We start from the raw sequence: 24202 nt of genomic DNA, 5'->3' as shown, positions 1-24202 counted from the left end.
ACCACGCGACCGTCGTTAATGTGGCCATCATTTGATAGACCTGTGTATAGATGATGGACAAACCAGAGTAATAATTCCTTAGGAAAAATAAACCCAAACAAGCAAAAATACTAGGATTAATAGCACCTGGTTTATTTGTTGTAGCAATCCGAATAAAAGGTGATTCCCAAAATTGGGACTCGATCCGCACACCCATTGCCCGAATGGCGATAAAGTGACGGTATGGCGATGCTGGCAAAGGTTGGCTCGCCGAGGCAAAGCCCTCGGTCCAGCTAACATGACGGAGCTGGTCGGCTAGTGACGCCGAAGTCTCCGGAGTAGGTTGATGAAGAGATGGCGATGCCCTCGGTCCAGCCGAGATGTCGAATCCTCGATGTCAGCGATGAGTCGAAGTAGGTCGGCGTGATGGACACCAGCTTGAAGAAGCAATAGTGCGGCCCTGCCGATGCAGGTCGTGACGTGCTCGATGCCGGCTTGATGAAGTGACCGTGCGGCGATGCCGGTATGCCCGCTGCGTGTAATCCGTGGGGCGGCGATGTTGGTGATGATTTATCCTTCGCAATGCCGAATTCTTGTTCGGCTTGCTGAGATGTTGATCGAAGGAATTGAGCTCGGCTCAATAAAGCGGCGAATTGTGTAGCGCAGGTCAGCAGCCGTGGAGCAATACCGCCGGACTGGTTTGACACCAGCGTGATTGTGAAGATTACCTCGAAGTAGGCTTAAAATTTTATGTGTACGTGTTTAAAAACAACGGACAATACCATAGAAGAAAATTCCTTAAAAAAGGTTATCCAATATCACGTTCATAAAGAAACATGAATTCGGTTCGGATCCGTATTCGCGCAGAAAACAGATCCGAAAATTGGTCCACTCATCGGAAGTTTCCCGGAGTTTGAACCGTTGGATCGAGCTGAAATTTGGAGGGGTGGTAGATACGGGATTTCGGCAGTAGATGAACGGTTGGATATTCCAAAGGACCTCCGAGCTGGGCTCTGGAGACCACGCCCTACACTCGTCCAGATTCCCGTCCAGATTTGACACGGATCCGGTATATCGTAGATTGTCGGAGATTCCTCCATCGGAACTCGACGAAATTTTCCAGGGTTGTTGTAGACTCAATTCCGCACAATTCCACCAAAGGGATCGTCAAGGCGATGCTCTAAGAGGTGGTGGCAGCGGATACAAGTTTGCTGTTCGGAAAAACAGCACGGTCACCCGAGGGCAAGGTTGACGTTGAGCCCCCGAGCTCCATGGATGATTCCTCCATGATCTTGATAGAAATCGGAGTTGATGTTGATGAAGGCCCTCGTCCAAACATGACGATCGAATATGGAGCATGGTCCTCGGTCGAGCCAAGGTGACCAGTCGAGCCGGCGATGAAAATGTCGTCATCGCAGTTGACCTGCAGACGAGCCATGGATCATTTTGCCGATCACAAAGCAGAACTCTCAATGAAATCACCAATGTCGGTGTCAAAACCGGCGGATTTCGGGTAGGGGATCCCGAACTGTGCGTCTAGGCGCATGGTAACAGTAGGCAGGGGACACAATGTTTTACCCAGGTTCGGGCCCTCTTGATGGAGGTAAAACCCTACGTCCTGCTAGATTGATATTGATGATATGGTTAGTACAAGAGTAGATCTACCACGAGATCTGAGAGGCTAAACCCTAGAAGCTAGCCTATGGTATGATTATTGTATATCTCTATCGACTAGCCTGTCCTCGGTTTATATAATGCACCAGAGGCCTAGGATAACAAGAGTCCTAGCCGAATACGCCGGTGGGGTGGAGTCCTTGTCTTGATCGCCAAGTCTTGTGGAATCTTCCTTGTATGCGGCAACTGTCCGAACTGGCCCATGAGTATGCGGCCATGGGGGTCCTCGGCCCAATCCAACTAATCGGGAGACGATGTGATGAGTACCCCCTAGTCCAGGACACCGTCAATGCCATTCACTTCAAAGGTTGATCCTTGATTCTAGTTATTCACCGTTGCAAATAACCGTCTTATCTGCGCCTAAACTGGAGACTTTGGGTGTAATACATGATCTCTATGCTCATTTCAATATGGTGTTTGGCTCCACAATTCTTCAGGTACTTTATATTATCATCTACACTTGTAACCATAAGCTGCATTTTAAATTTCTACGCATAATTTATATATCTTCTTGGAGTTCACATTTTGTACTAATATTATGTTCTATGCTCAATGAAGAGTTTCTCCATGGATGGCCTATCAATGGTGCTGGATTCTGTCAAGATCTTATATATCCAAATGAATAGTTTTGATCTGAACAAGATTATTGGCTTGCTGCAATGCTTTCCATGTCTGGAGAAGTTGTATATAAAGGTGATAATTTCACGCACATTGGAAGCCCGCATATAGTGTACTAGAATTAACCGTTCAGCTATTGCTCTTTCGATACTCTTCTTTTAGACCTTAACTGTTTTCAATCTTCATGTCTATTTAGGCAACAGGACGGGGAAAGAAAGTTATAACCAATCGGTCGATTCATAAGGATCGGAGTTTTCTCACTTCTCATGAGATTCGATTGAAGACAATAACGCTAGAACGATATGTAGCCAACCGTGCAAACATAAGATTTGTCACATTCTTCCCGCTGAATGCAAGGTTACTATTGTCCATCAGGATTAAGTTTATCAGCAGCATGGTTTTGACGGATGGGTATGTCAAAGAGCAAAAAAAGGAGTTTCAGGTGGGCAAAAGAGCTTCTGAACGTGCCGGGGTTCTATTTACAACATATTGTGGTCATAATCTAGTAATTTTTACGACCCAGGATGTTCATTCTATGGACCTGACCGATCCATTTGACCGTGACTGCCGAAAATAGTGCTGGAGTTAGATGTTGTTGCCCTTTTCAATCTGGTTTTTTTTGTAAACCTGATGAACAATTAACCCTCGTACTTTTGTACAGTTTGTAAGCTGGAGTTAGATGTTCCTGCCCTTTCAACTCGGTTGTGACTGTCATATTTTCTTTGAAACAAGGCAAATGGCTTGCCATTCGTTTAATTTAGAGTGAAATATTGTAATAAATCCAAACCAAGGGAAATAACATCACTGTCGCCGGCTGCTTGAGCTCACTATGCATTACAGAAGCCAAGTGATTAGCCCCCACCAGCACCCACAAACTTATTTCGAACTAGCACATCAAATGGGCTGTAAATTTTCATAGGAAAGGCTGCATGACTGTGACAGATTTGGATTCTGACATTTGGGACCCGCAAGGAAATAGCCTATCCAAGGTGGTGTCGACTTACTAGCCAGTCAACAAACGATTCTGCCTACTAGCCGTTGGATTGACATCGAACATCTGTTGTGTATCTTCTATCTCTTGCCTTCTTCTTCCTCCAATCGCCCAAAGCAAACCACCCTGTCGGCTACGCCTGCGCCCGTCTCCCATGGCTGGCTGCGCCTCCGCCGCCCTACCGTACGTACCCTCCAACAGTGGCCAGTCCCTCCCTCTATTTCCCCCACGTCCTGTTATTCTCCAGCGAAGTCAGCCCCAACACGCACCAATACCCGAAACAGTCAACCCTCGTACTCCCCTCTGCCTGCGACTGGACCGACTCATCTTCAACGGCTCCTGTTCGTTCCATCCGAGGCCTCGCCGTCGTCCTCCGCCTTGTGGCCTTGGTTCGCTCGCCGTGCGCGGTGCGCCACCCTCTTGTGTTGTCAACGTCGTCAACAACTGAGAGGAACAAGGAGATGACTGTACGTGGAGAGGATGACTATAGGGACCCACCAGTGTCATGGCAGTATGCAAGCAAGTGCCTCTATAGTACAAGCCCAAAAATATGGTTCCTCCAAATGGTTGGACATCTGGGGCTCACGTCATTATCAACGTAGTCAATAAATGAGAGAATTACACTATGAGCGGCTGACACCAGGGACCCAACAAGTCGCGCAATTTTATTAGGAACAAGCAGTTGTTATTTATACTAGTTTTAGCGACGGATCAGGGTAACAACGGGGCTGTGTGGGGGCTGTGGCCCGTCTAGCCAGGGTTTTATTTATGTTTACCACATCATGAGCCCAATTGTGTTTTTTTCTTGCTGAAAATGGCTAGCCCAGTTCTATTTTTTTAAGAAATACCCAAACAAGCCTACTTGCTTTATCGGCCCTACTGGGCTGCAAATCTTTCAAGACGAGGAGAGTTTCATTTGGTTTGCCCAGAAATGGGCTGTACATTTTTAAAACACATTAAACCGGGAATTAGTTTCAATTTTTTTCATTACAAGATCTTAAATTCAATTGATTTTTATGCCTGGACAATTATTTGGATTTTCTATTTATATACATTATTTTTCAAAATAGTTTGATTGTGAATCGATATTTCTGGATTAAAAACAGTTGAACGCACTGAAATATGCATAATTTCTTATACCTTTTAACCGTGGCCACAATATGGGGTGTGATGCTAACAAAAGGAAGATGGGCTCCAAAAAAATCTTAAGAATTAGCAAATGGGATGTACATTATTAGAAATAATGGCAGATGGGTTGTATGCTGTTTTCCATAGATTTGAGGCTGACTTGTGCGCCTACTACAGGTTGACGCGTATGCTTTCATAAAAAAAGGTTGACGCACATGCAACGCCCCGTCAACTTAGTCAACACATGAGAGCAGTGACTGTTGGATGTCCATCCAACGGCTGTCGTGCTTCTTCAATCGCTGCTCTTCATGCTCAAGCCGCTCAAACAAGCGCCGGCGGGAATGCCTGCTCCCTCCTCCCACAGCCGGCTGTGCTGCCGCACAGGCCTCACGGCCCCACTGTACTCCCATCGCTGGCCTAGCCATCCCTCTACTCACCCACACATGTTTTTATTCTCCGGTGATGGCAGACGAACCAGTAAACCCTCGTACTCCTCCGCGTGGGAAACAACTGCCGAGTATTCCCTGGCTCTGTGTCGTTCCCTTCCTAGGCCTCGTCGTCGTCCACCGCCCTGGTGCTCTCGGCGCGGCCTGGTCAACGTGGTCAATGAACGACATCCATCGGAAGTGGACTGTACGTGGAGAGGCTGACAGCTGGGTCCATGGCCGCACGCAAGGAAATGCCTCCTTATTACACGCAAAAGAATGATTCCTCCACCTGACAGCTAGGACCCACATGAAGGGCCTCTGTATTTCGCGAAAAAAACATTCCCCCGCTGACAGGTCGGACCCACCAGCTATATCTTCGCATGCAAGGAAGTGCCTCCTTATTACGCCCAAAAAAATGAATACCTCCTGCTAGCTGGGACCCACCATATTGTTGGGCTGACTTGTGGGCCTACTAAGTTGATAGGGACGGAGAGTGTCGGTGTCAAAACCGGCGGATCTTGGGTAGGGGGTCCCGAACTGTGCATCTAGTCCAGATGGTAACAGGAGGCAGGGGACACGAAGTTTTACCCAGGTTCGGGCCCTCTCGATGGAGGTAAAACCCTACGTCCTGCTTGATTAATATTGATGGTATGGGTATTACAAGAGTTGATCTACCATGATATTAGAGAGGCTAAACCCTAGAAGCTAGCCTATGGTACGATTGTTGATGTGTATGTTGTCCTACGGACTAAAACCCTCCGGTTTATATAGACACCGGATAGGGTTAGGGTTACATAGAGTCGGTTACAATGGTAGGAGATCTGATCATTCGTATCGCCAAGCTTGCCTTCCACGCCAAGGGAAATCCCTTCCGGACACGGGACGGAGTCTTCAGTCTTGTATTTTCATAATCCAGGAGCCCGGCTGAAGGTATAGTTCGGCTATCCGAACACCCCCTAATCCAGGACTCCCTCAGAGAGCTTTGTCAACTTAGTCAATACTCCAGTGACCGTATGATGTCCATCCAACGGCCATAGTGCTTCTTCAACCTCTGGTCTTCTTGCTCCAGCCGCCCAAAGCAGCGCCGGTCGTGCTGCCTGCTCCTGCCTCCCGTGGCCGGCTGTGCTACCGCGGAGGCCTCACCACCCCCATACTACTCCCACCACTGGCCAGGCGATCCCTCCACTCACCCACACCCCCTTTTATTCTGCGGCGACGACATCCTCACACCGCAGCCGAACCAGTGAACGCTTGTACTCCTCTCCGCGTGGGCATCCACTGCCGCGTCTTGCATGGCTCCGCGTCGTCCCCTTCCTAGGCCTCGCCATCGTCCACCGCCTTGGTGCTCTCTGTGCGGCGTGGTCAATGTGGTCAACGACCGACTTCCGTCGGAAGAGTACTGTATGTGGAGAGGCTGACAGCTGGGTCCACGGCAGCCGCAAGGAAGTGCCTCCTTATTACGTGGAAAATAATTATTCCTCCACCTGACAGCGGGGACCCACCGGACGGGCCACCAGTATTTTGCGAAAAAATCGTTTCCCCCTAACTGCTAGGACCCACCAGACGGGCCACAGTATTTCGCGAAAAATCGTTCCCCCGCTATCAGCTCGGACCCACCGGAAGTGCCTCCTTATTACGCACAAAAAAATGAATACTCCCCCGGCTAGCTGGGACCCACCTTGCTGGGAGGCTGACTTGTGGGCCTACTAAGTTGACGGGGATGAAGGGCTTTGTCAACTTAGTCAATATGAACGATTCTAGCTCCAGTGACCGTACAATGTCCATCCAACGGCCGTAGTGCTTCTTCAACCTCTGGTCTTCTTGATCCAGCCGCCTAAAGCAGCGCCGGTCGTGCCGCATGCTCCTGCCTCCCGTGGCTGGCTGTGCTGCCGTAGAGGCCTCACCGCCCCCAACTATTCCCACCGCTAGCCAGGCCCTGCGGCGACAGCAGCCTCATACCGCAGTCGAACCACTGAACCCTCGTAGTCCTATCCGCGCGGGCTTCCACTGCCTCGTCATCCCCTTCCTAGGCCTCGCCGTTGTCCACCGCCGTCGTGCTCTCCGCGCGGCATGGTCAACGTGGTCAAGGAACGACTTCCATCAGAAGAGTACTATAAGTGGAGAGGATGACAGCTGGGTCCACGGCCACAGCCCAGTTTTTGTGATTTGCCAAGTAAGTCGCTTTGTCAGGCCTGTTGGGCTGCAAATCTTTCAAGACGAGGAGAGCTTTCATTTGGCTGGCCGAGAAAATGGCCCATCAGTAATGAGAAATGGGTTGTACATTTTTAAAACACATCAAACCGGCAATTAGTTTCAAATATCTTTTTTTTCATTTCAAGATTTTAAATTACATTAATTTTTATGCATGGAGAATTTGTTGGATTTTATATTGATATACATTTATTTTTAAAACCAGTTTGAATGTGAGTCGAAATTTCGGGATTAAAAACAGTTCGGACCGCACCGAAATATGCAAAATTTCATATAATTTTTTAACCGTTGCCACAATATGGGCTGTAATGCTAACAAAAAGAATATGGGCTCCAAAAAAACCTTAAGAATTAGCATATGGGCTGTAAATTATTAGAAATAATGGCAGATGGGCTGTATGCTGTTTTCCACAGATTTGTGACTTTCCTAAAAAAAGATTGACACAGAAGCACTGACTGTTGGATGTCCATCCAACGGCCGTCGTGCTTCTTCAATCTCTGCTCTTCCTACTCCTGCCGCTCAAACAAGCGCCGGCGGGACTGTCTGCTTCCTCCTCCTCGCGGCCGGCTGTGCTGCCACGCAGGCCTCACCGCCCGACCGTACTCCCATCGCTGGCCTAGCCATCCCTCTACTCACCCACACCTGCTGTTATTCTCCGGTGATGGTAGACGAACCAGTAAACCCTCGTACAGTCGTACTCCCCTCCGCATGGGAAACAACTGCCGAGTCTTCCCTGCCTCCGTGTCGTCCCCTTCTTAGGCCTCGTCGTCGTCCACCGCCCTGGTGCTCTCAGCGCGGCATGGTCAACGTGGTCAAGGAACGACTTCCATCGGACGTGGACTGTACGTGGAGAGGCTGACAGCTGGGTCCACGGCCGCAGCAAGGAAGTGCCTCCTTATTACGTGGAAAATAATGATTCCTCCACCTAACGGGCCACTGTATTTCGCGAAAAAAACGTTTCCCCCTGACTTCTAGGACCCATCAGCTACATCTTCGCATGCAAGGAAGAGCGTCCAGAAAAAAAAAACGATTCGCCCCTGACTGCTAGGACCCACCAGCTACATCTTCGCAGGCATGGAAGTGCTTGACAGTCGGGACCCACCTGGTCGAAGCGTACGTAGCATTGTCATTCTGGTCGCGAATGTGTACGTACATACTGGTCGCTGTAAAGGCGCGCACGTGTCGTAGTAGAGGCACGCACGTGTCGTAGTAGAGGCGTGCACGTGTCGTAGTAGAGGCGCGCACGTAGCATGTACACGTACGTACAGCGGCCAGGGTGCAAGAAAGAAAATACGACCACGCATGTGTACATACGGGCGGGGTCTCGAACACCTACTCGCGCATACGTACGGCCAGGGCTCGTGTACATGGCTGGGTCGCAACAGAGAAATAGCGTCGTCGTCCTGTTCATGGGGAGGCAACAGAATGCGTCGTGTTCATGGGGAGGCAATGGAACGAGTGGGAGCCCACCGGCTGGGTCGGAACGGAATGCGTGGTCGTGTGCATCGGGAGGGCTTCGACGGAACAGGCGATGGAAACAAGGCCTGGCATACAACACAACAGAGGAAACGGATCTCCTACGTTCGGAACGGGGTCCTGTTCATCGGGAGGGGTGTGGCGTACCGCAAAACGGACAAAACGGACTTGTGTGGGAGCGCTACGCTCGAAACGGGGGTCCTGTTTATTGGGAGGGGTGCGGCGTACCGCAAAATGAGACTCCACGGGATACTGTTCATCTCCACCGTCGACCCCCTCCAGCCTCCACGAGCTATTGTTCATCCACCATCGACCTCCTCCAGCCTCCACCTGTGACTGTTCATCCACGGGCTCCTGTTCATCCAGCCTCCACCGCGCGCTACTCCACCGGCTACTGTTCAACCAGCCCTCCATGGGCTACTGTTCATCCCGTCCTCCACCGTCTACTGTTCATCCTGCCCACCACAGGGTGGTCCTGTTCATCCAGCCCTCCACGGGGTCCTGTTCATCCAGCCCCAACCGGCTCGATCGATCGGGGTCCTGTTCATCCAGAGGCAACACCACGGGGTCCTGTTCATCCACCCCCACCAGGAATTGTTCATCCAACCCCCCCCCACCCACAACGCTCACTGTTCATCCATAGGCAGCATCGATCGGCTTCAGTTAGCAGCAGTAGCGAAGGAATCGCTCGATCGGGTTCAGTTAACAGCCATCGATCAATCTCTCAGGTTCAGTACCGCGTAGCCTGCAGTGCAATCGCTCGGGTTCAGTTAGAGCCCAATGCCTTGCTCGAGTTCAATTAGAGCCAACGCCTCGCACACACACGCGTACGTGTACGAGAGAAACACGCATCGCTCGGCCCCCGACCTCCCACCGTAACCGGGAACTCCCCGAAATTTTCCTCGCCCTCGCTTCTACCATGGTTTTTTCCGTCATGGACGGCCCAAAGAATGTCATGCAGCTGCGTCTCCGGCCCGCCCAGGATGAAAAGCCCATTTTCTGTCATGATTTTTTGTCATAGAAGTAGGAGCCCACCACATCTATGATGATATCGGGTTTTGTCACAATTATCATCATAGAAGTGTCATATGTATGACAGAAAAAAAATTCGTTTGGCCCAAAATATCACGGATGTGTCTTTTTTCGTAGTGATTTATGGGTAGATGTCATATGCACGGGTAGAACACAAGTGCGTTGTAGGCGATACAAGTCATACTGCTTACCAGCATGTCATGCTTTGGTTCGGCGGTATTGTTGGATGAAGCGGCCGGGACCGACATTACGCGTATGCTTACGCGAGACTGGTTCTACCGACGTGTTTTGCACACATGTGGCTGGTGGGTGTCAGTTTCTCCAACTTTAGTTAAACCAAGTGTGGCTATGCCCGGTCCTTGAGAAGGTTAAAACAACACTAACTTGACGAACTATCGTTGTGGTTTTGATTCGTAGGTAAGAACGGTTCTTGGTCAGCCCGTAGCAGCCACGTAAAACTTTGCAACAACAAAGTAGATGACGTCTAATTTGTTTTTGCACGGCATGTTGTGATGTGATATGGTCAAGACATGATGCTATATTTTATTGTATGAGATGATCATGTTTTGTAACCGAGTTATCGGCAACTGGCAGGAGCCATATGGTTGTCGCTTTATTGTATGCAATGCAATCGCCCTGTAATGCTTTACTTTGTCACTAAGCGGTAGCGATAGTCGTAGAAGCATAAGTTGGCGATGCTACGATGGAGATCAAGGTGCCGAAGCCGGTGACGATGGTGATCATGATGGTGCTTCAGAGATGAGGATCAGAAGCACAAGATGAGGATGGCCATATCATATCACTTATATTAATTGCATGTGATGTTTATCTTTTATGCATCTTATCTTGCTTTGATTGACGGTAGCATTATAAGATGATCTCTCACTAAATTATCAAGATATAAGTGTTCTCCCTGAGTATGCACCGTTGTGAAAGTTCTTCGTGCTGAGACACCACGTGATGATCGGGTGTGATAGGCTCTACATTCAAATACAATGGGTGCAAAATAGTTGCACACGCGGAATACTCAGGTTAAACTTGATGAGCCTAGCATATAACAGATATGGCCTCGGAACACTAAGACCGAAAGGTCGAGCGTGAATCATATAGTAGATATGATCAACATAGTGATGTTCACCATTGAAACTACTCCATCTCACGTGATGATCGGACATGGTTTAGTTGATTTGGATCACGTGATCACTTAGAGGATTAGAGGGATGTCTATCTAAGTGGGAGTTCATAAGTAATATGATTAATTGAACTTAAATTTATCATGAACTTAGTAACTGATAGTTTCTTGCTTGTCTATGTTGATTGTAGATAGATGGCTCGTGTTGTTGTTCCATTGAATTTTAATGCGTTCCTTGAGAAAGCAAAGTTGAAAGATGATGGTAGCAATTACACAGACTAGGTCCGTAACTTGAGGATTATCCTCATTGCTACACATCAGAATTACGTCCTGGAAGCACCACTGGGTGCTAGGCCTGCTGCAGATGCTGCTGACAACATTGAGAACATTTGGCAGAGTAAAGCTGATGACTACTCGATAGTTCAGTGTGCCATGCTTTACGGCTTAGAACCGGGACTTCAACGACGTTTTGAACGTCATGGAGCATATGAGATGTTCCAGGAATTGAAGTTAATATTTCAAGAAAATACCCGGATTGAGAGATATGAAGTCTCCAATAAGTTCTATAGCTGCAAGATGGAGGAGAATAGTTCTGTCAGTGAACATATACTCAAAATGTCTGGGTATCATAATCACTTGACTCAACTGGGAGTTAATCTTCCTGTTGATAGTGTCATTGACAGAGTTCTTCAATCACTGCCACCAAGCTATAAAAGCTTCGTGATAAACTATAATATGCAATGGATGAATAAGACAATTCCCGAGCTCTTCGCGATGCTAAAGGCTGCGGAGGTAGAAATCAAGAAGGAGCATCAAGTGTTGATGGTCAATAAGACCACCAGTTTCAAGAAAAAACGGCAAAGGGAAGAAGAAGGGGAACTTCAAGAAGAATGGAAAACAAGTTGCTCCTCAAGAGAAGAAACCCAAGTCTGGACCTAAGCCTGAGACTGAATGCTTCTACTGCAAGCAGACTGGTCACTAGAAGCAGAACTGCCCCAAGTATTTGGCGGATAAGAAGGATGGCAAGGTGAACAAAGGTATATGTGATATACATGTTATTGATGTGTACCTTACTAATGCTCGCTGTAGCACCTAGGTATTTGATACTGGTTCTGTTGCTAACATTTGCAACTCGAAACAAGGGCCATGGATTAAGCGAAGATTGGCTAAGGACGAGGTGACGATGCGCGTGGGAAATGGTTCCAAAGTCGATGTGATCACGGTCGGCACGCTACCTCTACATCTACCTTCGGGATTAGTTTTAGACCTGAATAATTTTTATTTGGTGCCATCATTGAGCATGAACATTATATCTGGATCTTGTTTGATGCGAGACAATTATTCATTTAAATCAGAGAATAATGGTTGTTCTATTTATATGAGTAATATCTTTCATGGTCATTGTCGGTGTCAAAACTGGCGGATCTCGGGTAGGGGGTCCCGAACTGTTCGACTAGGCCGGATGGTAACAGGAGGCAGGGGACACGATGTTTTACCCAGGTTCGGGCCCTCTTGATGGAGGTAAAACCCTACGTCCTGCTTGATTGATATTGATGATATGGGTAGTACGAGAGTAGATCTACCACGAGATCAGAGAGGCTAAACCCTAGAAGCTAGCCTATGGTATGATTGTTGTTCGTCCTATTGACTAAAACCCTCCGGTTTATATAGACACCGGAGAGGGCTAGGGTTACACAGAGTCGGTTACAATGGTAGGAGATCTACATATCCGTATCGCCAAGCTTGCCTTCCATGCCAAGGAAAGCCCCTTCTGGACACGGGACAAAGTCTTCAATCTTGTATCTTCATAGTCCAGGAGTCCGGCCGAAGGTATAGTCCGGCTATCCGGACACCCCCTAATCCAGGACTCCCTCAATAGCCCCCGAACCAGGGTTCAATGACAACGAGTCCGGCGCGCAAATTGTCTTCGGCATTGCAAGGCGGGTTCTTCTCCAAATTCCGTGTACCTGTTGAACAGTGTCCGGTTTCTTGTAAATGTAGTGCTCCTTGGCTTCTACGCCCAATAATGGCTGTTTTCCACGTGTCAAACGAATACGAAAAGTCAGGGTGTTTTTTATATTTACACCCCTAGCCGCGTGAATGAGCCGCCTATTTAAGGGGACGAGTATTTATATCCAAACCACACCTTCTCCCTTCCACGAGTATTCATCAGAGCGTATCCGATAGAGGTCCATTCCATCATGGCCGACCGCCGTAGCTCCTCCTCTCGCCCTTCCAGCCCTCAGCCTGGAGATTGGAAGAGGTGCTCCATCCCGCACAGCGAGCTAGTGATGCTCCAGACCAAGGGATTTCTCCCCCCGGCCTATATGGTCCCGGTTCGAGCCGGACTTGCCACCTATAATGGCGGAGAGCAAGCGGAGAGCGCCCCCAATCCCTCCAAAGGAGAGCGGGTATGCCTTGCCCCTTACTTAATAAGAGGGCTCGGATTTCCAATTCATCCATTTCTCTGGGGGCTTCTGGAGTTCTATGGCCTCCAGCTGCGCAACCTCACGCCTGCCTCCATATTGCATATCGCGGGCTTCGTAGCCCTTTGCGAGTTGTTCTTGGGCTACGAGGCTCATTTCGTGCTGTGGAAAAGGCTATTCTGCCTTGTGCCCTGCTCTAAGGAGGGGTCAATATATCAAGTGGGCAGAGCCGAAGTGTGGCGCATCGCCGGGACCGGATATATATCCGGAACCCCAAAGAAGGCGTCCGAAGACTGGCCTTCAGAATGGTTTTATATAGAGGACGTCCCGCTGTCGGATCCTATCTGGATTGGCCTCCTTGAGTTCGACAGTGCTCCCCTAAAGAAGCGCTTAAGCTAGCGTCCATGGAGCCCTCAGAGGGAATGTGACAGGGACGTTATTTACCTGATGGGCCGGATAAGATTGTTTGCTCATTCCGGACTGACCATGATCGGGGTCATGGCCGCATGCATCATGCGAGGGGTGCAGCCGCTTCAGTATAGAGGCCGCCCCATGTGGGACTTCAACGGGGAGGACGACGCCACCCGCTACGGCCGTAAGGGGCCGGATTCGGCTGCTGCTCTAATAAAGACCTTGTCCGCTTGGTACAAGGGAGAAGAGGAGGAATTTCTCCGCATCAACCCACGGGGTGGATTTTCTATGTACAATCCCCCAAGTTGGGTAAGTGGACACTTTTACTTGCCCATCCATTTTATATTCCCATTGTTAAATTTGCAGTCTAACAACTTCAACGCAGGAACTGCGCCAGGCTGTTAAAGAAATAAACAGCCCTCCTCCACAACCCGAGGATCCGGGACGGTCCCTCAACCCGGCCTCTCAAGAGGATCCGGACTTATCTATGGAGCTGATTGATGGAGTGTTTCATCAATCGAGCAAGGACAATGCCTTGGTGGCCATTACGGCCGATTATCCAGGGCTACTCCCAGCCTCACAGGTAACTGAGACCGGAGTCCCAGCACTTTGAAAATGGATCTGTCCTCGCGTGTTTTTGATTGCCGTATGACAACCGTGTTTTGCAGGGGAGGTCCTTGAGACGGGAGGCCGAGCCTGTGGCAACTAGCCGACGAGGGGTAGCAAGGCCCCGCAAGCTGAAAAGAAGTGCGGTCCGGACTGAGGCACCGGCGCAAAGGTATAGCGCGCCACCTTATTCCCAGGTGTTATTCCTTCGAGGCATATTAACGCTCGTGCTCTCTTTAGGACGAAGAGACCTCGCCGGACTATATCCGGAGAGGCTGCTAATCACGCCTCCACCAGCCAGGCTCCAAAGCCTGGTCCGGAAGCGGAGGCGAACACGAGGCGCGCACCGGACGCTCCTTCGACGGAGGATGCGAACAGGCTATATGCCACCAATTCCGAGGTGGAGAGTGCCATGAACCACAGGCGTCGCCGGACAGTTCTTCGCGACGCTTGTTTCTTCCAAGAGGCATTGGATGCCTTCAATTCGGGAGACGCGTACCTTCGTGCCACTCAAAATGGTCTAGCTAGAGCCACGGAGCAGTATGTGAAAGACATAGGGGTAAGAAATTTTTGGTAATTATATATATATACCAGTAGCCCCCGAGGCTTGAAACAGTTAGAATAACTGTTTTAAGGATCATTTGTTGTGTAGTTCCTTACAGAAAAGAATACCCTACTGTCCCAGGAGCTGGAAGAGTGCAAAGCCCAACTTGACGCCGCACTAGACACGACAGGGGAGCCCAAGGAGACCCCCTGTGGTAATATACGCTTCGAAAGTTAAGTATTTTGCGAAGTGCGGCGTGGGTGCAAATCTGACAAATGAAATTGCAGATGGCGCCAGATTAAAGCCGGAAGTGCAACAACTCTAACGCCAGCTAAAGGCTTGTGAGAGCGTGCAGACAAAGGTGAGGCGGGAGAAGAACGATCTCCAAGATGGCAACACCAAGCTGGGCGTTGAACTGAAGGACGTTCGTGCCCGGCTGTTGGACTCCGTGAAGGAGAATCAGCGGCTTCGACGCGACATATGTAGTAAGTGCTTAAACGAACTTTGAAAAAAGAGTTCGGCGAGGAAGTCGACTAATAGAGTAATGTCTGTAGGTATGCTGACAGGTCGTCCTGCAGAGGAAATGCCTGGTTCTACGGGTGACCTTCTTCCCGAGCTCTCACAATTGCACGAGCTAGTTCGGCAGGTGATGCAAGGCGTCGCCCAGGCCTTGTGGCCATCCGTCTCCATGCCCGAAGGCCTTGGCGAGATTGTAGAGAAGCTAAAGGGAGCGCGGCGGCGCTTCCGATTGTGGAAGATGTCGGCATGCCGTCAAGGCTCCAGGGAGGCCTAGGCCATGGTGAAGACGCGTTACACGAAGGCTGACCCAAACCACATGGCCGAGGTCAGACCCGTAGGGCCCGATGGGAAGGAGATCCTTGTGAGCTTAGTATACGGCCAAGTAGAGTTGGCCGCAAAGTATTCCCAACAGGACTGTAAACAAGACAGCCTGTTAGATGGTATTGAAGAGGAATACAATCAGTCAGATTTACTATGTTATTTTAATTGACATGTGTAATGCCTGTAAACAAGACAGCCTGTTAGATGGTATTGAAGAGGAATACAATCAGTCAGATTTACTATGTTATTTTAATTGACATGTGTAATGCCTTCTAGATGGATTGTAGATCGTTTGTCATGGCCGACCTTTTGGCTTCAACCTCGGGACCTGACGGTCCGGAGTTGTCCGAATACCCTCGCGGTTATATAAGAACCGGGGTATGCATGGAGACTAGGCGTAGGGGTCATTAGTGCTTGAACAGACAAGTGCCCAACTAGTTATGTTATATTACATGGTTAGTAAGAAACATCTTCCAGGGAGATAGTTCCGTTAGGGGTTCCTTTCCCTGGGAGGCATGCCCTAAAGTGCATGTCCATTCTGCAAAAAGAGACACAGGAAAAACATCTGGGGGCGTATAGATAAATAAGTGAAAGAAAAGATCATCTTTAGTTCACCGACCGAATATTCCCTTAAGAACGCTAGCTTTCGGCTTCACCCAGTCTGAGGTACACATCCGGCTGACCCGGCAGTATCAATTGCAGAGGTGCTCCCTTTACCACCTAGCCGAACAATCGGGAACATAGGGGTAAGCACAGGAGCCAGGCAACCCAGCTTGGCCAAAACTTAAGTCATATCGATGCGTATAATGGCGAATAAAAGGTACATGCGGAAGTATGACACATGTGTTGGGCATGAAGCCTGTATAAATAAGCTTCTGTTTAAAGAAGCCCCCAGCTTTAATGAGTGCGGATAGCGCGTCACTTTATGAGCCTTTAAAGGCTATAAGAGAGAGGGAGGAGAAGGAGAGAAATGTAAGACAGAAAGTATATAAAAAATGGACAGAGGAAGCAGACGAACACAGAGTCCGGCGCTAGGCATAGAATCTTCGTAGATGGGATGCGTTCCATGGGTTCGGCTCGAGTCGGTTATCCGATGCATCTCGCAGGCGGTACGCTCCACCAGTTAGGACTTGGTTGATTATGAAGGGACCTTCCCACTTTGGCTTGAGTTTGTCCTTTTTCTTGTCCGGCAGGCGTAGAACTAATTCGCCAACGTTGTAATTTTTGGCCCGTCTTCTCTGCTTTGGTATCTTCGAGCCTGCTGTTGATAGAATGCGGAACGGGCTTTTGCCACGTCATGCTCTTCGTCCAAGGCGTCCAAACTATCCTGCCGATCGAGCTCGGCTTCTCTTTCTTTGTACATGCGCAATCGAGGTGAGTCATGAATTATGGCGCAGGGCAAAACTGCCTCTGCGCCGTACACCATGAAGAATGGTGTGTATCCGGTGGTGCGATTCGGCGTGATCTGTAGCCCCCAGAGTACAGAGTCGAGCTCCCCTACCTAGTGCGTATTAGATTCCTTAAGGGACCGCACTAATCTGGGTTTGATGCCGCTCATGATAAGACCATTTGCACGTTCGACCTGGCCGTTGGTTTGTGGGTGATAGACGGAACCATAATCGAGCTTGATGCCCATGTTTTTGCACCAGAGTTTTACCTCATCGGCCGTAAAGTTCGTGTCGTTATCAGTGATGATGCTGTGGGGGACGCCGTAACGGTGTACAACCCCGGATATAAAGTCTATCACCCTTCCGGATTCGAACGTCTTAACAGGCTTGGCTTCTATCCATTTGGTGAACTTATCCACCATGACCAGTAAGTATTTTTTCTTGTGGGTTCCGCCTTTAAGGGATCCAACCATGTCAAGCCCCCAGACTGCGAAGGGCCAAGTGATGGGGATAGTTTGGAGGGCGGTGGGTGGCATATGGCTTTGGTTTGCAAAAAGCTGGCAACCGACGCATCGTTGGACTAAGTCATGGGCGTCTTCCCGGGCCGTCGGCCAATAAAAGCCTGTACGGAAGGCCCTGCTTACAAGGGACCGAGCTGCAGCGTGATGTCCGCCGAGTCCGGCATGAATTTCTGCCAGGAGGTTCCGCCCTTCTTCTTCGGAGATGCACCTTTGAAGGACTCCGGTAGTGCTTTTCTTATAAAGCTCTCCCTCATGGACTTTATAGGCTTTAGATCACCGCACTATGCAGCGTGCCTCATTTTGGTCCTCAGGGAGTTCCTGCCTGGTAAGGTAGGCGAGGAATGGTTCTGTCCACGGGGCGATGACGGCTATTATTACGTGGGCTGAAGGTGTTATTTCATTGGCAGAGCCTCCAATTATGTCGGAGTGTTCGGTGTCGGGTTGTGCGGTTGGGTCGGGGCTGTTATTGCCAGGTTTCCGTTCCCATACTACGGACGGCTTGAACATCCTTTCCAAGAAGATGTTGGGGGGGACTACATCGCGTTTTGCGCCGATGCGTGCCAGGACATCTGCCGCCTGATTATTTTCCTGGGCTATATGGTGAAATTCGAGCCCTTCGAACCGAGCTGACATTTTTAGGACGACGTTGCGATAAGCTGCCATTTTTGGATCCTTGGCATCAAAGTCTCCATTTATTTGGGATATTGCAAGGTTCGAGTCCCCGCACACCTCTAGGCGTTGAATGCCCATGGATACTACCATCCGGAGACCGTGTAAAAGGGCCTCATATTCGGCTGCGTTGTTGGAGTCTGTGTACATTATCTAGAGTACATATTGAACTGTGTCTCCTGTGGGGGACGTCAAAACGACGCCAGCCCCTAGACCGGCTAACATTTTGGAGCCGTCGAAGTGCATGACCATGTTTGAATATGTGCCGTACTCTTTAGGGAGTTTAGCCTCCGTCCATTCTGCGACGAAGTCGGCCAAAACTTGCGACTTGATAGCTCCCCGTGGCTTGTAAGTTATGTCAAACGGGAGGAGCTCAATGGCCCATTTTGCAATCCGGCCCGTCACGTCGCGGTTGTTTATAATATCATTAAGTGGCACTTCCGAGGCTACTGTTATTGAACACTCTTGAAAGTAGTGTCGCAGCTTCCGGGATGCCATAAATACCGCGTACGCAATCTTTTGATAATGCGGGTACCGTGACTTGCATGGAGTAAGGATAGTGGCCACGTAATAGACCGACTTTTGAAGGAGGAATTTGTGTCCGTCCGTTTCTCGTTCGACGACGAGCACTGCGCTTACGACCTGATGGGTTGGTGCAATGTATAATAGCATTGGTTCGCCAATGTTTGGCACGGCCAGGACTGGGTTTGTTGCCAAGATGGCTTTTATTTCGTTGAGTCCGGCCGTGGCTGCATCCATCCACTCCAAGTGTTCGGTGCGCCGAAGGAGGCGGTAAAGGGGTAGGGCCTTTTCTCCTAGGCGGGAGATAAAGCGGCTTAGAGCCGCCACGCATCCGGTTAATTTTTGTATTTGCTTGAGGTCCTTCGGGATATCCAATTGTGACAGAGCTCGGATCTTGGCTGGATTTGCTTCAGTTCCTCTACCGGATACAATGAAGCCCAAGAGCTTTCCAGCTGGAACGCCGAAAATGCATTTTTCCATGTTGAGCTTGATGTCGTATGTTCGGAGGTCATCGAATGTTAGCCTCAAGTCGTCTACTAGAGATTCGACATGTCTTGTTTTAAGGACCACATCATCAATGTATGCCTCCACTATTTTGCCGATCTGGTTTGCCAGACATGTTTGAATCATGCGCTGATATGTTGCGCCGGCATTTTTGAGCCCGAAGGGCATTGTGTTGAAGAAGAATGGGCCGTATGGTGTGATGAATGCCGTTGCGGCTTGGTCTGACTCTGCCATCTTTATTTGATGGTAGCCGGAGTATGCATTGAGGAAACACAACGAATTGTGTCCTGCGGTAGCGTCGATAATTTTGATCGATGCAGGGGAGAGGGAAGGGTTCCTTTGGGCAAGCCTTGTTAAGGTCTTTGAAATCAACGCACAGGCGCCAGGATTTGTCCTTCTTTGGTACCATCACCAGGTTTACTAGCCAGTCCGAATGTTTGATATCTCGTAGTGCGGCGTCGACATCAGGGTTTAATTGTGCCCCGATGGAAGCTGTTTTTGTAGGATCCGTTAGATGGACTTGGAATTTGACTTCTTCGTCCGCCGGTTTAAAGGAGGTGGACTTGGATATTTTATCGAGTATCACATCGTCCCTGTTCACCATGGAGCGCAGCGCAGTCAGTTCCTCGGCCGCTAGGGCTTCGGATAGTGCCTCGAGGGCCAGTGCGGCTGTCTTATTTTCGGCGCGGAGTGCTATGTACGGATCACTAGCAAGAGTGATGATTCCGTTGGGCCCGGTCATTTTGAGCTTCATGTACCCGTAATGGGGTATGGCTTGGAAGATTGTAAACGCCTCCCACCCTAATAGAGCATGGTATCCGCTACTGAACGGGGCCACTTGGAACGTGACCTCTTCGGACCTGTAATTATCCGGCGTGCCGAACACCACATCTAGTGTGATTTTTCCTGTACAGCGTGCTTCCCGACTGGGGATTATTCCTCTAAAGGTTGTGCTGCTTCGCTCAATGCGGTTCCAGTCTATTTCCATTTTTCGAAGGGTTTCCACATAAATGAGGTTCAATCCGCTGCCACCGTCCATGAGTACCTTGGTGAGTCGAAAGCCGTCCACTATTGGACTGACGACCAATGCGGCTGGTGCTCGGGCTGTTTGGAATTTAGGTTCATCACTGGCATTAAAAGTAATAGCCGTGTCACTCCATCGGTTTATTGTTGCCACGTGGTAGACTTCGGCAAGGCTGCGGAGTGTTCTTTTTCGCATATAATTTATGCGAAAGTCTCGAAGACTGTTAATACCATACTGGTATCCCTGGGCTGGTGCTCTGTGGCTTCTGGGGTTAGAAGATCTTCGTCACTTTTGGCCACCTGCCGGAGTATCCAACATGCTCTAATGCTATGAGTTGGTGTGGCGCCCTCTGCACTGTGAATTTTACAGGGTCCCTTGAGCCATCCCTCTAGTACGGTTCCATGCCCTGTAGACGGTTTTTGCTTTTTGGTGTTTAACCCGGGTGTCTGGCGATAATGCACCCTTTTATTTCGGACAGGGTTTGTATTCAGGGCTGGATTGTCCCAAAATTTTATTTCTGTTTTCCAGGCGCTTTCCATCGCACAGTACTTTCGTACTATGGACGCCAAGTCGGCAAAGCGTGTAATTTCACGGCGACTTATGGCGTTGAGGATTCCCTTGTCCGTGCAATTATTGCAGAAGAATGAAATTGCGTCTTCCTCGCGGCAGTCCTTTATCCTGTTCATGACCAGGAGGAATCTGGCCCAGTAATGGTGTACTGTTTCTTCGGGCTCTTGCCTAATTTGGGATAGATCGCTTATGTTTGGGTGGGTGGGTGGAATTGAATCCGAAACCTCACCCAATCTAAGACTCAGGGTCCAAGGAGTTTACGAACTCGGAAGTTTGGATTCTTGGATGTTTTCCACTGAATCTAGCCCGCTGCCTGACTCTAGGTTCAGTTCTTCAGTGACGTCCTCCCCTCCGCGGGTATCCGGCTTGGAGGGATCGGGAATCTGGACATAGCTAGTCCTTAAGATAGATGAAGGGTCGCCGCATTGTTCCTCCACCACTGCAACGTGATGGGTGACCTGGGGAGAGTTGATCTCTCTCAGATCGGGTTTAGGCCCAATATGATCGTAGTCTGTAGCGACTCCTAGGGCGGTGATGCGATCCAAGAGCTCATTTAGGGAAGAAAGCTCCATTGGATCTAACTGCTCGGTGAGTTCCGAGTTGACGTTAAGATTGCTTTTGATGACCCGAGAAGTCATCGTCGGCGCAGCGGCCGAACAGGCGGTCATAAGAAAACCACCTAGCCGGAGAGTTTGGTCGACAGCTAAAGCTCCCTTAGCAACAGTGCCGTCTTTAAAGACGGGATGAGGCATCCTTCCTGATGGCGACGGCACAGCGGAACTCTCAATGAAAACACCAATGTCGGTGTCAAAACCGGCGGATCTCGGGTAGGGGGTCCCGAACTGTGCGTCTAGGCGGATGGTAACAGGAGGCAAGGGACACAATGTTTTTACCCAGGTTCAGGCCCTCTCGATGGAGGTAAAACCCTACTCCTGCTTGATTAATATTGATGATATGGGTAGTACAAGAGTAGATGTACCACGAGATCAAAGAGGCTAAACCCTAGAAGCTAGCCTATGATATGATTGTCCTTTTTTCATCCTATGGACTAAAACCCTCCGGTGTATATAGACACCGGAGAGGGCTAGGGTTACACAGAGTCGGTTACAATGGGAGGAGATCTGCATATCTGTATTGCCAAGCTTGCCTTCCACACCAAGGGAAGTCCCATCCGGACACGGGACGAAGTATTCAATCTTGTATCTTCATAGTCCAAGAGTATGGCCAAAGGTTATAGTGCGGCTATCCGGACACCCCCTATTCCAGGACTCCCTCAATGAGACTTTTTCACCCGCAGCGATGCTTAAGTCTGTCCGAATCATGTTAGCAATTGCTGTATTTTATGATTATGAAATTTCGCAAATGTATGTCAAAACTGCATTCCTAAATGGATTTCTAGAAGAAGAGTTGTATGTGATGCTACCAGAAGGTTTTATCGATACAAAGGGAGCTAACAAAGTGTGCAAGCTCCAGCGATCCATTTATGGACTGGTGCAAGCCTCTCGGAGTTGGAATAAACGTTTTGATAGTGTGATCAAGGCATATGGTTTTATACAGACTTTTGGAGAAGCCTGTATTTACAAGAAAGTGAGTGGGAGCTCTGTAGCATTTCTAATATTATATGTGGATGACATATTGTTGATTGGAAATGATATAGAATTTCTGGATAGCATAAAAGGATATTTGAATAAGAGTTTTTCAGTGAAAGACCTCGGTGAAGCTGCTTATATATTGGGCATCAAGATCTATAGAGATAGATCAAGACGCTTAATTGGACTTTCACAAAGCACATACCTTGACAAAGTTTTGAAGAAGTTCAAAATGGATCAAGCAAAGAAAGGGTTCTTGCCTGTGTTACAAGGTGTGAAGTTGAGTAAGACTCAATGCCCGACCACTGCAGAAGATAGAGAGAAAATGAAAGATGTTCCCTATGCTTCAGCCATAGGCTCTATCATGTATGCAATGCTGTGTACCAAACCTGATGTGTGCCTTGATAATAGTTTAGCAGGGAGGTACCAAAGTAATCCAGGAGTGGATCACTGGACAGCAGTCAGGAACATCCTGAAATAGCTGAAAAGGGCTAAGGATATGTTTCTTGTTTATGGAGGTGACAAAGAGCTCATCGTAAATGGTTACGTTGATGCAAGCTTTGACACTGATCCGGACGATTCTAAATCGCAAACCGGATACATGTTTATATTAAACGGTGGAGCTGTCAGTCCGTGCAGTTCTAAACAAAGCGTCGTGGTGGGATCTATATGTGAAGCGGAGTACATAGCTGCTCCGGAAGCAGCAAATGATGGAGTCTGGATGAAGGAGTTCATATTCGATCTAGGTGTCATACCTAGTGCATTGGGTCCAATGAAAATCTTTTGTGACAATACTGCTGCAATTGCCTTGGTGAAGGAATCCAGATTTCACAAGAGAACCAAGCACATCAAGAGACGCTTCAATTCCATCCGGGATTTAGTCCAGGTGGGAGACATAGAAATTTTCAAGATACACACAGATCTGAGTGTTGCAGACCCGTTGACTAAGCCTCTTCCATGAGCAAAACATGATCAGCACCAAGGCTCCTTGGGTGTTAGAATCATTACTGTGTAATCTAGATTATTGACTCCAGTACAAGTGGGAGACTGAAGGAAATATGCCCTAGAGGCAATAATAAAGTTATTATTTATTTCCTTATATCATGATAAATGTTTATTATTCATGCTAGAATTGTATTAACCGGAAACATAATACATGTGTGAATACATAGACAAACAGAGTGTCACTAGTATGCCTCTACTTGACTAGCTCGTTGATCAAAGATGGTTATGTTTCCTAACCATAGACATGAGTTGTCATTTGATTAACGGGATCACATCATTAGGAGAATGATATGATTGACTTGACCCATTCCGTTAGCTTAGCACTTGATCGTTTAGTTTGTTGCTATTGCTTTCTTCATGACTTATACATGTTCCTATGACTATGAGATTATGCAACTCCCGGTTACCGGAGGAACACTTTGTGTGCTATCAAACATCACAACGTAACTGGGTGATTATAAAGGTGCTCTACAGGTGTCTCCAAAGGTACTTGTTGGGTTGGCGTATTTCGAGATTAGGATTTGTCACTCCAATTGTCGGATAGGTATCACTGGGCCCACTTGGTAATGCGAATCACTATAAGCCTTGCAAGCAATGCAACTAATGAGTTAGTTGTGGGATTTTATTCTATGGAACGAGTAAAGAGACTTGCCGGTAACGAGATTGAACTAGGTATTGAGATACCGACGATCGAATCTCAGGCAAGTAACATACCGATGACAAAGGGAACAACGTATGTTGTTATGCGGTTTGACAGATAAAGATCTTTGTAGAATATGTAGGAGCCAATATGAGCATCCAGGTTCCGCTATTGGTTATTGATCGGAGACGTGTCTTGGTCATGTCTACATAGTTCTCGAACCCGTAGGGTCCGCATGCTTAAAGTTCGATGACGGTTATATTATAAGTGTATA

This window comes from Triticum aestivum, chromosome 7A (assembly GCF_018294505.1).
Source record: "Triticum aestivum cultivar Chinese Spring chromosome 7A, IWGSC CS RefSeq v2.1, whole genome shotgun sequence".
Lineage (NCBI taxonomy): Eukaryota > Viridiplantae > Streptophyta > Magnoliopsida > Poales > Poaceae > Triticum > Triticum aestivum.
Note: the sequence above shows the minus strand (reverse complement) of the source record.